Source organism: Thermobia domestica, chromosome 13, assembly GCF_964235325.1.
Source record: "Thermobia domestica chromosome 13, izTheDome1.hap1.1, whole genome shotgun sequence".
Classification (NCBI taxonomy): Eukaryota; Metazoa; Arthropoda; class Insecta; order Zygentoma; family Lepismatidae; genus Thermobia; species Thermobia domestica.
In genome coordinates, this window is record NC_137466.1 from 137,965,222 (window position 1) to 137,981,021 (window position 15,800).

Sequence of the window (15,800 nt, forward strand, 5' to 3'; positions counted from 1 at the left end):
TTGTTGTGGTGTACCATTCCTCCTGCCATTTTCTTTCTATCAACATATTTAGTTCGTCTTCGTTATTCGGATTTGTACCTAGAATTAGTGTTGTAAAAAAACGGTTTTTTTTTCTGTGAAGTTTTTTTTTAATAAAAAACATCGTTCTTTTTCATGTTTTTTTTCAAAAGTCTGTTTTTTTTCTGGCAACTATTATTTATTGATTTATGTTGCAGATTATTGAAATAATCAACAGAACTTGAGTCGAAGCCCTCGTAACTTACAAATCGTTTGTTTCTTTGAACCTATACGAGCAAAATTGTGTGATTATTCCTTTCGGCCCCAGGTCATTTTTGGCGTTTTCCTACATTTCCAGTTAGTCACTTATTGAACAAAAACTATTCATTCCATTGATATGGTTAAGGCCTTGTTTTAAGAAAATGGATGTGGTAAGTTGTATTACAGCGTTGCCAACGGGTGGGAAATTATTGAGGGAAATGTAGGGGTGAAAATTTACAAAAAATCCCTAACCGAATTTCAAAATTTTTTTGTATCTAGTACCACTGCTGCTATATGGGTTCAAGTCACCTAAACAAATCTTTGGTGTGTTGACAAGGTACAGTGAAATCCTGAAGTCGCTGGCTTCCATTCAAAGAGGGAAAGAAAAAATTCTGTCATACACATGAAATTTTGACACTTTTTACGCCTCAGAAGCAAAAATCAAATATGCCGGGGTACAGCTTCTCTAATTATCCTATTGAAACTTTATATGGTGCGTTCTATAGGGCAAAGAGGAAGCTTTCAGGTAGTGGTACGTTTGTTTCAATGTAGCCAGTAAGAGGGTAATAATAGAGGGGAAAAGGGAAATTTTCCGAATTTTTCACCTAATAGCGGGAATTAATTGTTTTGGCTGGAAACGCTGCCATCAGACAGACGAAAACTATCTGAAAATAAACCGTAGTGCTCCAAGAATATATCCTACAAGTATCATGGCAATATATAACAAAGTAAGCATGAAATTAAAAAAAAATCTCATTCTACCTCAGAAATTCACCATTTTCTTACCATTTCCAGAACATGTTTTATTATAAACCTCAACTGTACTTCCCCTAATTATTCTAGTAAAACTTTTTATGGTATGCTGGGTAGGCTAAGGATGAGGCTGTTACACACTGGTACCTTTGTTTGAATGTAGCCAACAAGAAGGAAATAATAGAAATAAAAAAGGGAATTTTTCCCAAATTTTGCCCCTAAAATCTGGAATTAAAATTTGTTGTAGTTAGCAATACTATTAACAGACACACACAAACTATCTTAAAATAAGCTTTGGTATCCCTCTAATATATCCTACAAGTATTGTGACGATATCTAATAAAGTAAGCATGTCAATTAAAAATATCTCATTCTACCTTTAAAAAAATCACAGTTATCTTTCCAATTAGAGGACAAGGTCCACTGTAAACCTCAACCGTACTTCCCCTAATTATTCTATTGAAACATTCTATAGTGCATTGTGTAGAGCAAAGACGAGACTTCCAGACACTGGTACGTTTGTTCCGATATAGCCAACAAGAGGGAAATAATAGAGACAAAACATATAATTTTTCCAAAATTTCCCCCTAAAATCTGGAATTAAAATATTCTGTAGCTGGGAACACTGCTACCAAACAGACGCAAACTATCTTAAATCAAACATTGGTATACCACTAATATATCCTACAAGTATTATGGCGATATTTAAGGAACAAAGCTTCTAATTACCAAAAATATATTACGGTAAACAGAAAAGTAAGGGAAAACTAGAAAAATCAAGGGCTAGAACCTAAATACGAATTTTACGTGCGCCCCCTAATTACCCCATTGTAACGATCTGTACTTTCGTTTGTTAAGTAGGGACACATGTTTGATTGGCGTAAGTTGACTTGCACTCGGACGTACAGGTACGGATTTATAAACAAAAATTTCTAATTTTTTGCCCAAATATAGGAGAATTTTAATTTTCCTAAATGGCAACACTGCGCGCAGGCCCGTCCAATTGATGTCAACAGTTAGGTATCCACCCAAGGTATCTACCTGGTAAGTCTTAAGGATGTCTTTCTACAACGAAGGAAGCTACAGGAAAAAAAATTAAAGGAAATTGGAAATTAGAAAATTCTCGAATTTTTGACTGGGGTGAAATTTGAGAAAGAAATTCGACACCAGAAGAAAAAGAAATTAATATGATAAACTATAAACCAACCACATTTTGCAAGAATAATATCCCGATATCTTAATTAGTGTCCACACTTGAGCGGATTAAACAAGTGACACACCTGTGTGTGCCACTTTGGCCACCTGGGCCACCGAGTATACATTTGATTACATTTTTTGACTACTAACTCGTGTTGTTGTTGTAGTTATAGTCTCGACTAACAATAATATCGTTGTAAACAATAACTTTATAAGGAAAATTTTCTCTCCTTTTTACATCTTAGTTCCAACACTGTTGGTGAGAAATGTAAGGTGTTTCAAAATAAATTTTGGGGTTTTAAGTCTTCGTAGTACTTATTACATTTTACGTACAATTATAAGCAATGCATCAAGTAAAAGAGCACCTCAGACAGTTTTTGCTACAAGTGTTCAATGTGAGATTCATTCGTCACACGGCACACATCTAGTCGATAGGCGAGAAAGGCCCATAAACTTTCCGCCATATGGCACAAAACACATTCAATTTAGGGGAGTTTCGTTTCAATTGTACCATCTCCTGAGGATTTGCTGACGGTCAGATGCAAACATTATGAGTGTTCACATTAGCTCTTAGGTGAAAAGTCGATTTATCACTGAAGACGACACGATCCAGAAAATCTTCATTGTTATGCAATAATATTTCACTTGCAAAATTGGCACGTAAACCGTAGTCTGTAGGCTTTAGACCTGTAGCAACTGCAAACAATAAAGACGTAGTTGCAAGCGTCTCCTTAATATTCTTCACACAGACGGTTGCACTGTACAGGTTCTGTCTTTATTAAAACACAAAAAACTTTCTGCTCTCTAGTCTCCATCTTTGCTGCTTGCTCTTTCTAACGGCAGACAGAAGACATGCGTGCGTACAAAACTGTTTGAGTTGCTCTTTCATTTGATATAATATTTATAATTGTAAGTTAATTGTAATAGATACTACAAAGTTTCAAAACCCTAATATTAATTTTGAAACACCCTGCATTACTTCAAATTGAGTCATCCTATATTCAGGTCCTAGTCAATTTGTCGCCTCGTGCAATGGCATAATTTGTCGCCTCCCCCTTTCTCCAGAAAGAACAAATCTTAGAAGTCATGATTTTAAGTATGCTACTCCAGCATGAACAACAAAGGTGAGGGTAAGTGCAGTCGCGCTCAGAAAGGCTTAAATACTTACTAAAAATGCAATTCCGTGGTCTGTTTTTTTTTTCTTTAAATGTTAATCTATTATGATAGTGAAAGATAAAGCAAACACACCTGCAGAGCAAAGATGGTAATCCTTTTTATAGAATTCACTATCGAGCTTCAATCTCGATGTATCAGTTTGCAATTCCAGTGCAACTAGCTCTTTTATCTTTATTTCTTGATTTTTCTTCTACATCTTCTAACATTTAAAAAAAAACTTGTTTCTATCTTCAATGATAAGGAACTTGCTTTTGACAAAAACAAGATTACTTTCATATCAAAACTGTGATAACTTACTAAATGGAACAGATATTCACTAATATTCGTGAATTGAATTCTTGCATTTGACAACAATCAAGCAATTTGTGCTCGGATTTATTCGACCATTTGCTTTAGCATTGTCCATGTGGCCTTAAACTAATGCAACCTAAACATAATTTATGAATGTTGTATTCAAATAAAAGGTCAGCTTAGTAAATGTAACTATCATCATCATGAAGTCTGTTTCCAACAAGAAATATTTAATTTAAATAATATACTTATAACAGACTTTGTCGGACCATTCAAGCTTGCCGTTCCACGCAAATGCACGTGTTGCATATATACAGTTGCGTATGTAGGGGGGCTTCCGGGCTTAAGCCCCCCCCGAAATCTTACTATAGTAAAGTATATGAAATATCTTGCAGAATTTTCACATTTTCAGGCAAATGCCCCCGAAAGTTAGCAAAGCCTCTCCCGAAGCAAAATCGTAAGTACGCCACTGCATATGTGGTAGAGCCGGCTCTGCATATCATATATATCTAGTCGACAAATTATTTATATATGACATTTAGAAAAATACTATTAGGCAAATTAGTATTAGCTTTTATCTTTAGTCAAATTATTGGAATTTTATACTGTTCGTGACATTATTTTCGTACTTATTAAAGGCCTGCATTCACGAAAAAACAAAATTCCATTTCTACTTTTATTTCTTAGTTGATATTGATGAAAACTGCTGAAACCCGAATTGTTAATAGGTATGGTATTCATGTAAATTGTAAAATATTTGTAGCGTATCAGTATCTAGCGTTTAATTTATGTTGCATTTTACGGTGATTACACCTACATAAAAATACTTCATACTTAAATAGACGTAAGATGCATTACAAATGACTATTTGAAAAAAAAAAACGAAATTTAGAAAAAAAACGAGAGGCAATGTTTTTTTTTCTAAAAAAAACGTACATTTCTGAAAAAATACGAACCGTTTTTTTTCTATTTACAACACTACCTAGAATCTCTATTATTTTTATAGTTTCATTATTTGTTTTCCATCGTTTTATTGCTTCTCTCAGTATTTGGTAGTGGATTGGTTCTTCTAGTGCAAGCACTTGTAAGGATTCTATCGGTAGTGTTTTGATTATTCCTATTGTTCTAATTATAACTCCTCTCTGAACTCTGTTTATTTGTTCCCTTAATTTTTTATTTGCAAATATTCTGTGAGCCCAGATGCTGGCACAGTATTTTACTGTTGGCATTATTACAGCATTGTTGTACGTTTGTAGGGTCTTTTTGGGTATCTTATAGTCTTTCCTTGCAATTGTGAGTATTTTATGTGCTACTTTCTTTCCTTTGTCAGTTACGTTTTCGACATGTTTAGCATAGTTCAGTTTATCGTCAATCCATACTCCCAAATACTTGAATTCTTTCACTCGTTCAATTTTTTGGTTATTTATCTTTAATATTGGATCTCTTTGTATAGATTGGCCGAATATCGTGTATTTAGTTTTATTTCCTGATAGTTTCAGTTTATTTATTTCGCACCATTTCTGAAGCGTGTGTAAGACTTGGTTCCCTTTCCTCTCAGTTTCGTCTCTTGATCGTGCTGATACGACTATTGCGATATCATCTGCATAGCCGACTACTCCTTCCGTGTCTTCCGTAATTTCCAGTGTTTTTAGGCAGGGTTCGATAACGATGTCCCACATCGTTGGACCGCATATGGATCCCTGTGGACATCCCTTTGTTGTATATGTGGTAATGTTATTATTTGGTGCCTTGTAAGTGACCTGTCTTTCGTTGCAGTATTCTAACATTAGTTGGTATAGTGATTTAGGTACTTTCATTTTTTTAAATTGTTTGAAGAGTGATGGCCACCACAAATTGTCAAAAGCTCCACTGATATCAACATAGATTACTACCTGGTACTTGTCTATTTTTCCATTTTCTATTAATTCTAAAAGCCTCCTTATAGCTGTCTCCGTACTTTTCTTCTTCCTAAAGCCATGCTGTAGCTTATCTCTTTCTATGTTTCGATATTTGCTAAGTCTGTTAGTGATTACCCTTTCGAATATTTTTCCTATTATATTTAAGAGACAGATAGGTCTATACGCCTTAGGGTCGTCATTTCTTTTATCTTCGCTCTTTTTTATTATTACTAAGTTTGAGTGTTTCCATATTTTAGAAATTCTTTTCGTCTTGAGGCATAAATTGTAGAGTCTTGATAGATATGGTGACCATGTATCTGCATTTTCCATGAAAATTTCTGATTTTATCATGTCTGGACCTGCTGCTTTCTTCTTTTTTAACATTTTTATGTAATTACTTATTTCTTGATTGGTTGTTTCTTCCATAATTTCGTCGTTTATTGGTAAAATTTTCATTTCTTCCCTCATTTGTTTGTGCACCTCGTCATCGTCTTCTTTTTCGTCCTTGGGTAAAAGTTTTTCCATTAAAAATTTTATGGTGCTTTCCCATCCTTTAGTAAAACTTCCGTCATCTTTTCTTAAGGTTGAGAGAGTTGTTGGCTTCTTTATTTTCTGACTAATTATTTTATATGGTTCACCCCAAATGTCTAGGTTAGTATTTTCTTTAAGGTAGTTCTTCCAACTATTTACTTTCATTTCTTTCATTTTGTTTTCATATATTTCTTTTTGCTCCCTGTATTTTCTTAGTCGTATTTGTTTCAATTCTATTTCCCACGTCTCTTGATATAATTTCCTAGCTCTTCTCGTTTTTAGTTTTAAGTCTTTTAGTTCATTATTCCAAAAGGAGTTGTTTTTATTTGATTTTCCATTTAATGTTCGTGTTTTAGTTGAACTTATAATTGCTTTAATTATTTCAGTTTCCAATGTTTCAGCTATTTCATCAACATCGCTATCGTCTTCAATTTGTGGCAATTTAATTGTCTCCCAAAATTTAGTCCAATTTATTCTTTTTGTGTTATATATTACAGTTTTATCGTTTTCATTTAGATTGTTAGAATTTGTTTTGCTGCTTATCTCGAATAGTATTGCGTTATGATCACTTAGGGTAGCCGCGTCTAGTACCCTCCAATTTGTTATTCTGTCGCTGAGTTGCAATGTTGTTAGTGTTATGTCTATGTTTGATTCACCCCCTTGTCTACTCCTGTACGTGGGCGGATGACCTTCCTCATTTATTACTACCAGATCATTTTCTGCTATCATTTCTTCTACTTTCTGTCCTCTGTCGTCTGTATATCTACTCTGCCAAATTGGAGATTTAGCATTCGCGTCGGCGCATATAAGTATGTCCTTGTGTTTGTAAGTGTCACAAAATTTTGTCATGGTATTTAAAAAAGGTTCTATATCTAGACAATACTGACAGTAACAGTTTAATATCATAATATCTCCATTTTGTGATTTAAGTTCTATACAATTTGTCCATGGGTCACTAAACTGTGTTAGATTTAGAATTTTGTAGTTTTTGTTTCTGTTTACTATCACTGCCATAGGTTTCTCTCCAATGTGGTTTGAGTTTGGCTTCCCTCCTCGTGTGTTTTGTTTTTCACCTGTATTGTTTATAGGTTTCTCTCCTGCGTACACTATTTCTGTTTTTCCCACTACCGTTAGTTTTTTGTTTTTAGTATAGGGTTCTTGTATTAAAATTATGTCTATATCTTCCTTCTCAGCGAGTTCTTTTATCTCGTCCATTACTGTAATTGACCCACCTGCGTTTATCTGCATAATTTTTATTCTTTCCTCCTTCCTTGGTTCATCCATGCTTGTGGTCAGGGGTTATATATTTTAACGTGGGTGTGTGGCCACTCCGCTCTGTGGTCAAATACAATACATCCATACAGTTTGGCAAATTCCCTATATACTTTCTCCAAGTCGAGGGTCTTCTTTCTCCTTTTGTAAACTGATTTCACGTGTTCAAGCAGTTGTTCTGGGTCTGAGGTTATCCCGTTCGTTTCAAGTTCGATTTCGTCTACGTCTTCGAGTTGTGGGAAGGATATCGTTTTTCCTTTCTCAATATGGTGCCTAACCAAGAGTCTTAGAGCCGTTGTCAATAACTTGGTTTCCTCTAATCTTCCTAGGATCATTTGGGTTTCTATGTTATTGTATAAATTTTTAGGGTCCTGTGAGGCTGTATTTTCACTTTTTCTTGCTCTTGTTAGTAGCCTATCCATTTTGTCAGTTTCTCTCCATTCTGTTCTCTTCTCCATCTCTTTGATATTATCTTCCTTAATTTTGGTTTCTGGATGCTCTAAATCCTGTTTTTTCCTTCTTTCCCCATAAGCTACCGTTTCACTACTTTCTTTCTCATGGTATTCTAACGTTAATTTTGCTGTATTGAAGAGTTGTTTATCTGGTATTTTCATTTTTAAGGTTAGTTTCTTGGAATTTCTTATTACTTTATATATTCTTTTTATGACTTCTTGCGGTTGTTTACCCCACAGACCCATTGACAGTGCTGGAGCTGTGATTTCTTTCCTAATTTTATCTTTACTTAATGTAACCGTTTGTATATATTTTAGTACAATTTCCAAATCTTCCATAGCTTCTTGCTTTCTCGATTTTATATGCAAAAAATTTACTTGATATTTATTTGTGGAGTAATACACTCTGACCGCGTTGTTCGCTTCTTTTATATCTATGTAGTTCATTTTGCTTAAGTCAAAATTTTCATGTGTTTTGGCCACTTTCTCAGCAAATCCTTTTGGAAATGTCACTAAATCTGGGTTTATAAGGTGCACTATGCATGTATTTGTATCTTCTAAATCAATGTAACCTTCCTCTATTGTCAAAACCTTTTCGATGCTACTTATTGGTGTTGATTCTTCCAACCAAATTTCGAATTTTGTTTTGGAGATCAGATTTCTTCTAGCTTCAGATCTTTCTTTATCCCTTAGTTTATTCGACTGGCTTTTCCTTTTCTTCTTTGTTTCTTTTTCCATATTATTTTCCTGTTGATTATTGAAAAATCTTTTGGGATACTTATCCATTAAAATTCTATCCTAGAAATGGTCCGCTCGTAAAACATTTTATATGTAGCGCAGTCCTTCTCATTTTTTGCATCACACTTCTTTTTCCTTCTGCTACATGGTATGCATACCTTGCTCTTATTTTTATCTTCACAGGTAGCACGTTCGTGGCCTTTATTTCCGCAATGAGAGCATATCTTTTCTTCTTCCTTGCAGTGTTTGCTTACGTGTGAATAATCTAGGCATAAAGTACATTTTGGTATTGTGATGAAGTCCTTGACTCCATGAACTTCATACATAACGTACACTCTACCTTCAGATATTAGTTTCCTTCTCATTGTGGCCGATGTCTCAATCACTAGATGGCATTTGTCTTTATTCTTTGGGCCGGTTCTAAATCTTGGTTTTATATCTTGCTTGGCTTGTTCTATTTCCTGTTCTTCGAAGTTTTGCTCAATTAATGTTTCAACTATCTCTTCGTTCTCAAAATCAGCTGGAACATCGTATATTATTAGCAAAGGTTTTCTCTTATTTGGCTTTTCTACTTTCACATTTTCATGTAATTTCCGGTTGTTCATTATTTTTTCCATATCTGTGATCGATGCTGTTTCAACAATCAGAGTGTTTTTCGTTTCCTTCAAGGATGTGATTTCAATTTTGTCTTTTGATGGATTCACTGATTTAACAAAATTTTCTCTGACTTGTTTAATGTTCTCATTATTTTTAGCCTTGAGAAACAATGTTGGTTTTTGTTTGTTTCTAGTATTTTCTATTATTTGTGTACGTTTTGTTATTTGTTTCTGTACAGTTTGATCTTTACTTGCGATAGTTGAGTACAGGGGTTTCTCTTCCGTTTTTGTTTCTTTTTGTTGTTTTGCTTTGTCTAATTCTGCTCTTAATTGTTTATTTTCTTCCTTCAGTTTCCTAACTTCTACTTTCAATTGACTGTTTACTTCTTCAGCTCTAGCCTGTCTGATAACCCATCCTAACAGATGCTTGTTTATACTGCGAGTTATAGCTGAGCTAGCTTTACTCCTTTTTACGACTTGCTCTACAAAGCTTAATGCCACCTCGTATTCTTTTATTAAATCTTCCTCCATCTTTTTGTTTTGTTCATCGTCATCTCTACCATCTTCGTCATCGTTTTCGAAAATTGAACTGTTATTTCGGTCTTCTTCTATGTTTATAGCTAACCCTGCTGGGATACCTTGCTTCTTTTTCTTGTTATCCTTTGAATTCGGCGACTCTCTCAACCTTTTGTCACTTTGTGAAAATGTTTTTCCACTCTCTTCCCTTGTTTTCTCTTCTAAATTTACTCTGCTCACATTTTGTGATCTCAAACTTGTAGTTTGCCTTTGTTCCTCATCCAATTTGTCAAGCATGTCTGTGTAATTACTACCTGAGTATCTTGGTTTTCGTTCCATTGCTCGATCCATCTTACAAACAAAGATGTGTGATGTGATTTTGAGTTTATCGTCTCTTTCAGCAGCGAGGCTATATGAGACGTGGACCTACTGATTAAAGTGGAATCTGAACCACCTGAGCTCCCGCCGGCCGAAAACAAAGAATGTTCATTTCAATGCAAACCTATGTAGGCCTACGGACTTCAATATTCGCCCTCAAACGAAAGTGAAGACTATCCATGATTCGCAGTATTAAACTCTCTCTCACCTCTGTATTCTCCTAACATGTCTCCCAGCGATTACAACATTTTTTGGCGTCTCAATCACTTCTTATGTTAGTAGGATAGCTTTACCTAGAGGCCACTGATTAACCTGGCAGTATTTTTCACTTTTTTACCTTTGGAATTGACAATCATCGTTTGGACATTTCAGTCGCACCTACCTAATATTAACAATGTTTCTACGATAATTTCGTAACATTGTATTATTTCTTTGTTGATTAGCTTGGTTAGGCTTATTTAAACACTTTTTTCTTTGCACCGACGTGTAACATCTCTTGGACGAAAATATACTAGCTCTCACTGGAAATCAAATCCAGAACCAATGCACTTGAACCATTTGACCACAACAAGGCACATTTAAAAAGAGGTTTCGATTTTGTTCGGAAAATTGTGACTAGGTGTAACATTAAAAATACATTTAAGAAAGGGTACGGAGCAAACGCACTGTACTTTCTCGCTTGAATTTCTTACACTGACTCGTGTTAGGCTGCAACTATTATTGAAACATTTATTTGGGAAATTGCGAATAAAATAATATTTTGGGAAACTTTGCTAGAAGAAACTTCAGGCCCAAAAGTAAAGTACCCATTAGTCATATTTTGGTTAGAAATAACTTGATCCATATATTAGAATTATTAAGGATATAATTGTATGCGAACTATAAGCAAAAGCGTCTGAGTAATTTCTGAGAAAATCATGAAAAAAGTCACCCCAAGAATAAATTATCCTTTGTGGATCTTTTCAGGACAAACAAGCTATGCTATATTGTTAGTGTTTTCATAAAACATTTATTTATGAAATACGAACACAATCGCCTAAGTCGTTCTTGAGAAAATCGCAGGGTAAAACTTACTGTCAAAAGTATTATACCACTTCTAGATTTTCCGGATGAGGGAATTATACCATATAGCTAGGTTATTTATTGAGTTGAGTTGATTTTGAGTTTAACGTCCCGTTCAGCAGCGAGGCTATATGAGACGTGGACCTACTGATTAACGTGGAATCCGAACCACATGAGCTCCCGCCGGGAATCGAACCCGGGTCTCCCACGCCAAAGGCGCGTACGCTAACCGCTTAGCCACGGAGGAGCTCATAGGTTATTTATGTAACATGTATTTATAAAATATGAACAACAAACTCTCCTGAGTTGTTTTTAGGAAGGTCATCGTTAAAAGCTTACCCCCAAAGGTAAACTCTTCTATCTGTAATTTTGACAGTATATCGAATAATTTTTAAGCAAATCGTCGGGAAAAATTTCACTATCAAAGTAAACTCTCTCTTTTGGATTTTTCTTTTCGGAACAAGGGAGTTATGCATATTGTAAGAGTGTTACAGACAATATTTTTACTGAAATTAGAAGAAATTTGTCTCAGTTATTACTGAGAAAATTGTCAAAAAAAATTCAACCCTTGAGAAAAAAACTTCTTCTGTATGTTAACGGAATAAACGATTTATGCTGTATCTTAGTTTATTAATGAAACATTTCTTTACGAAATATGAACAAAATTGCCTGAGGCATTAATGGGAAAACCATCGGGGAAAGCTCACCCTAAGAGTAAACTACTCCTTCGAACGAGTTGTCATATTGTTAGGTTATTAATAATACGTTTATTTATGAAATGTGGTTGAGAAAATTGTGGAAAAAGAACGCATACCATACAGTAAATTACACCATATATATTTTCTCAGAAAAAATATTCATATACGGTGGATATTTGTTAATAAAATATATATTTATAAAAAGTAAATAAAATCGTCACAGCTTTTTTTTCTTGAGAAAATTGAATTATTTTAAATTTTAATCCTTCAGTAAATTACCATTACTTTTAGGTGTCGAAGGATATAAAATTCGAAAGATAGTATGTTATTAAAACGTTATGTCTAGAATTCGGTCCAGATACGTTGAACAGTATGGCCTCTATTTGAGTGCATGTAAAAGCGTGACGAACCGAGAGACGAATAGATGGACAGACATCGAAAAATAATTTTTTCGATATGTAGGAGCATTGTAGCTTGAATTCATTGAAATCTGGTATTCGGTTTTTATAATTATCACCACACTTTCTTCTTTCGTCGCTCGACTGTGAAAACGAATAGGCCTATACCGACACGTAAGGTGATAATTTGTAATCCCAAAAATTTAATTTGTTATGTTTAATGTTTTGTCACGCTAGAAAAAAAAGCTTATGCATGTTACATCATTTTATTATCAGTTTTTCACGCTACTGTATAATTCGGTATGATTATAATTAATACCCATGGCATCTTTTGGAAGCATTCGTGTTCCTAACAAATAGAGCTCTTAATTTAGCTTTGTTTAAAGAAAGCATCCTTTATTTCCTTACACAGACTTATGATTGCATTTGTTGCACTTGTGGATATGAAACAAAAGGAGAGAGAGAGAGAGAGTCAATACTCTAAAAAGAAACACACACACTGAAACACTAGAACAGTAATTTAACATCAGCTTTTTTTTTCTTCATGACAACGAGCTATCGCTGTGACTGTGTTCGCCACGCTGTGTGTAAGGCAGCAGGTCGCGCATGTTTTGTTTTTTTTACTGTTCCTGACTCACAGACACTCGCAGTGAGTTGAAGTTACTTCTGCTGACGGAGAGGGAATGATTAAGCATATCATACCAGAAACTGAAAACAATCGCTATTAGTAATAATACACTAATTCTAAATAAATACGTCATCAGAAAAAACAAAAAGTTATTTCATTATTATATTGTTTCGGTTCTTATTAACATAAAAATTATACACTTTCTACAATGTTTTTTAAAGAAAAAATTGGATGGGATCGCATGGGATTCGATCTGGTGTCAAAACAATGTAAGAATTACTCGTCCGCCACTCTACCCACTTGACCACACAGACGACCTTTTGTTGCCTGTCTTTTTCTTAACAAATAAATGCTCATGGCTATAGAGCATGTCACTTCCAAACTTAAAACAACAGTTTTTCTCTTTGTTTCTATACTTCCGTATAACATCTTGGTTACAGAAGCTAATTTATATTTGGTAGACAATTTATACCCTAGATTTAAGCCAATAAATGCAATATATTAGTCCACTTTCCAGTTCCTTGATTCAACTAAAGTTATTCCCTCTGCAATCGTGCTGTGCTACTGCAAAAAATCCCTCGAAAACATTATTGCCAGTATACACAAAACCGAACATAATTTTGTTTTTTGCTTATATTTTTATTATTTTATTATATTTTTTGGAAATATCTCCTTAGATGGATTGCTTTCTATTATCTCCACATACTAATAACTGAATTTTACCCATAAACATAAGGAAAATGGAATAAGTGCGAAAAATCGTGAGTTACAGTATACGCGCAATATTTTTTGCGCATGGGAGTACCTGTGGCCCAGGAAAAGCATACTTAAAACGCACATTGCTTTATTAATTACATCAATTGTGTCATCTTCGGTCATATCTAGTTTATTTTCATAACGGCTCAGTACAACTTTGTCTGAGACGATTGTAACGTGTTACAATCGTCCCCGATCGCCATGTTACATTTGTACTCGTTCAACGGTCAGTGATACATACCATAATTTCTCATAATTATACTGAGTCAAAGATCCAAACACAATATCCACATTGCCAAGGGAAGAACATAGATTACACTCTCACAGTGTATTTGTTTACAGTAAACGCATACCTATCAAGACTAAACAAAAACAAGTCTGTTAAAAATTTAGTTACCCCTGTCAAAATCTGTCTGTACGTTTTTGCTTGTCCAGTCTTCCACACTTTTCTAACGACGCTCTTTTTTCTTCCCACATACACCTTGCATGAGTGACCTCAATGACATGTAGAAACGATATTTCGAAACTCACTTGTACAAGTAATGACCAATGTTACAATTGACCCGCGTTGCATTTGTCCCCGGTCTCCCCTATATACTGCATGCAAGAAGAAACAAAACACTGATCACACATGAATTAGAAACTCCAACCGGAAGTAGGCTCAAAGCTTGCAAACGGTGCGAGATATTGAAGAAAATAATCGAAAATATCTCTCCTTTATGATATCCCTTGCTGATTTTTTTTTGTATCAAAACGTCATTCACTTGTGTTTGTAAAGGGACATGTAGATGTTGTGAGGAATGACAAGGAGACTCATGCTCGTATGTGAATCATGTTCTGTGTAGAGAGCATAGGTTCAGCTAGTTTATATTTTAAACTTTCTTCTATCTTGCTTTCATTGCTGCAAAGCTGTCTATTACTTCTTCTAAATAAATAAATAAATAAATAAATGGAACCTTTTAACTTTTACGTCCCACAATTATGCCGGCTAGGCTAAAGGAGATGGTGATGATGAGAAATGAATGAAATGGTGGAATGAAGAAAGTAGGAGGAAATGGGAGAATCCCAGGAAAACCCACATACGGTGCTTATCCACCACAAAACTCACTTCGCACTGGCTGGGATCTATCCAAGAACCCCATGCACAAGAGTTTAACGCTCTACCATTGGGCCACCGCTGCCCCCCATAAAGCAGAGTTTAAAGTCATTACTAATGGACAAAAATAAAGGGGAAAATGGAAATTTGTAGGGAACGACTTATGTAAAATTATAAACTTATTAATACAATAGTAAATAATACACACTAATCATTGGATGGCTGGTTGGGTAGTGGAACAACAAGTGCAGCCACCCTCTCGTGGTGAGTAGCATTCTTATCTTACTTGTTTTAAGAATTTTGTAAAAAAAAGAAAAAGAAAAAAGAAAAAGAAAAAAAGAAAAAGAAAAAAGAAAAAAGAAAAAACCTGTTAAAGTCTCAAATTTTGCTAAATTCGCAAATTTTATTAATTTTTGATAGCGATGTGCGACCAGAAGATACTATATAAATATAGTATAAATATAGTTTATTTATTTTAAAGTTATTTTTACATACTTGAAGGAACCTTTAGGCTATATAGGGTCATCATCCCACATTCTTCAGTCCTTTTAGAAAAATATTGAAAATTTATTGTTTTTACCGGATTTTTTTTTTAAATTTCAACGGCGATGCAGGACCTTGAAGATATATAAATAAAAGTTTTTTCTTGTCTATACCAACGGCAACTTTTGCGCACTATAGCGTTCCCGAAATAGAAAAATGATTCTTTTCGAACTACCCTAATAGTCACTTTCAGTTTTATAATATTAGATTAAACTGTAAAGATAAAACTGTTCCAATTTATTTATTTACTGTTTAGGTTCTGCATATGGTCCATCATTCCCGCAATGCATGGTCCATCTAACTCATAGTACCATGGGATATATGAAGCAGTCAGCCATTTTTTCAAGCTTAAATTTTGACTAGAAATATATAATTTTTTTATCTTAAAAACCTTTAGTTATGGTTACAAAAAGTCCTTTCTTGGATTTCGTGCAGGAAATCATGCTCTACATGTGCAATTGTTCGAGTTAGTGGAGGTAGAAAAAAGTGGACCATTTCTACCGGACTTTCTATATGGCCCGGGTTCGTCTCACCCAGGGGATCCATCTCTACGAGACTTACCT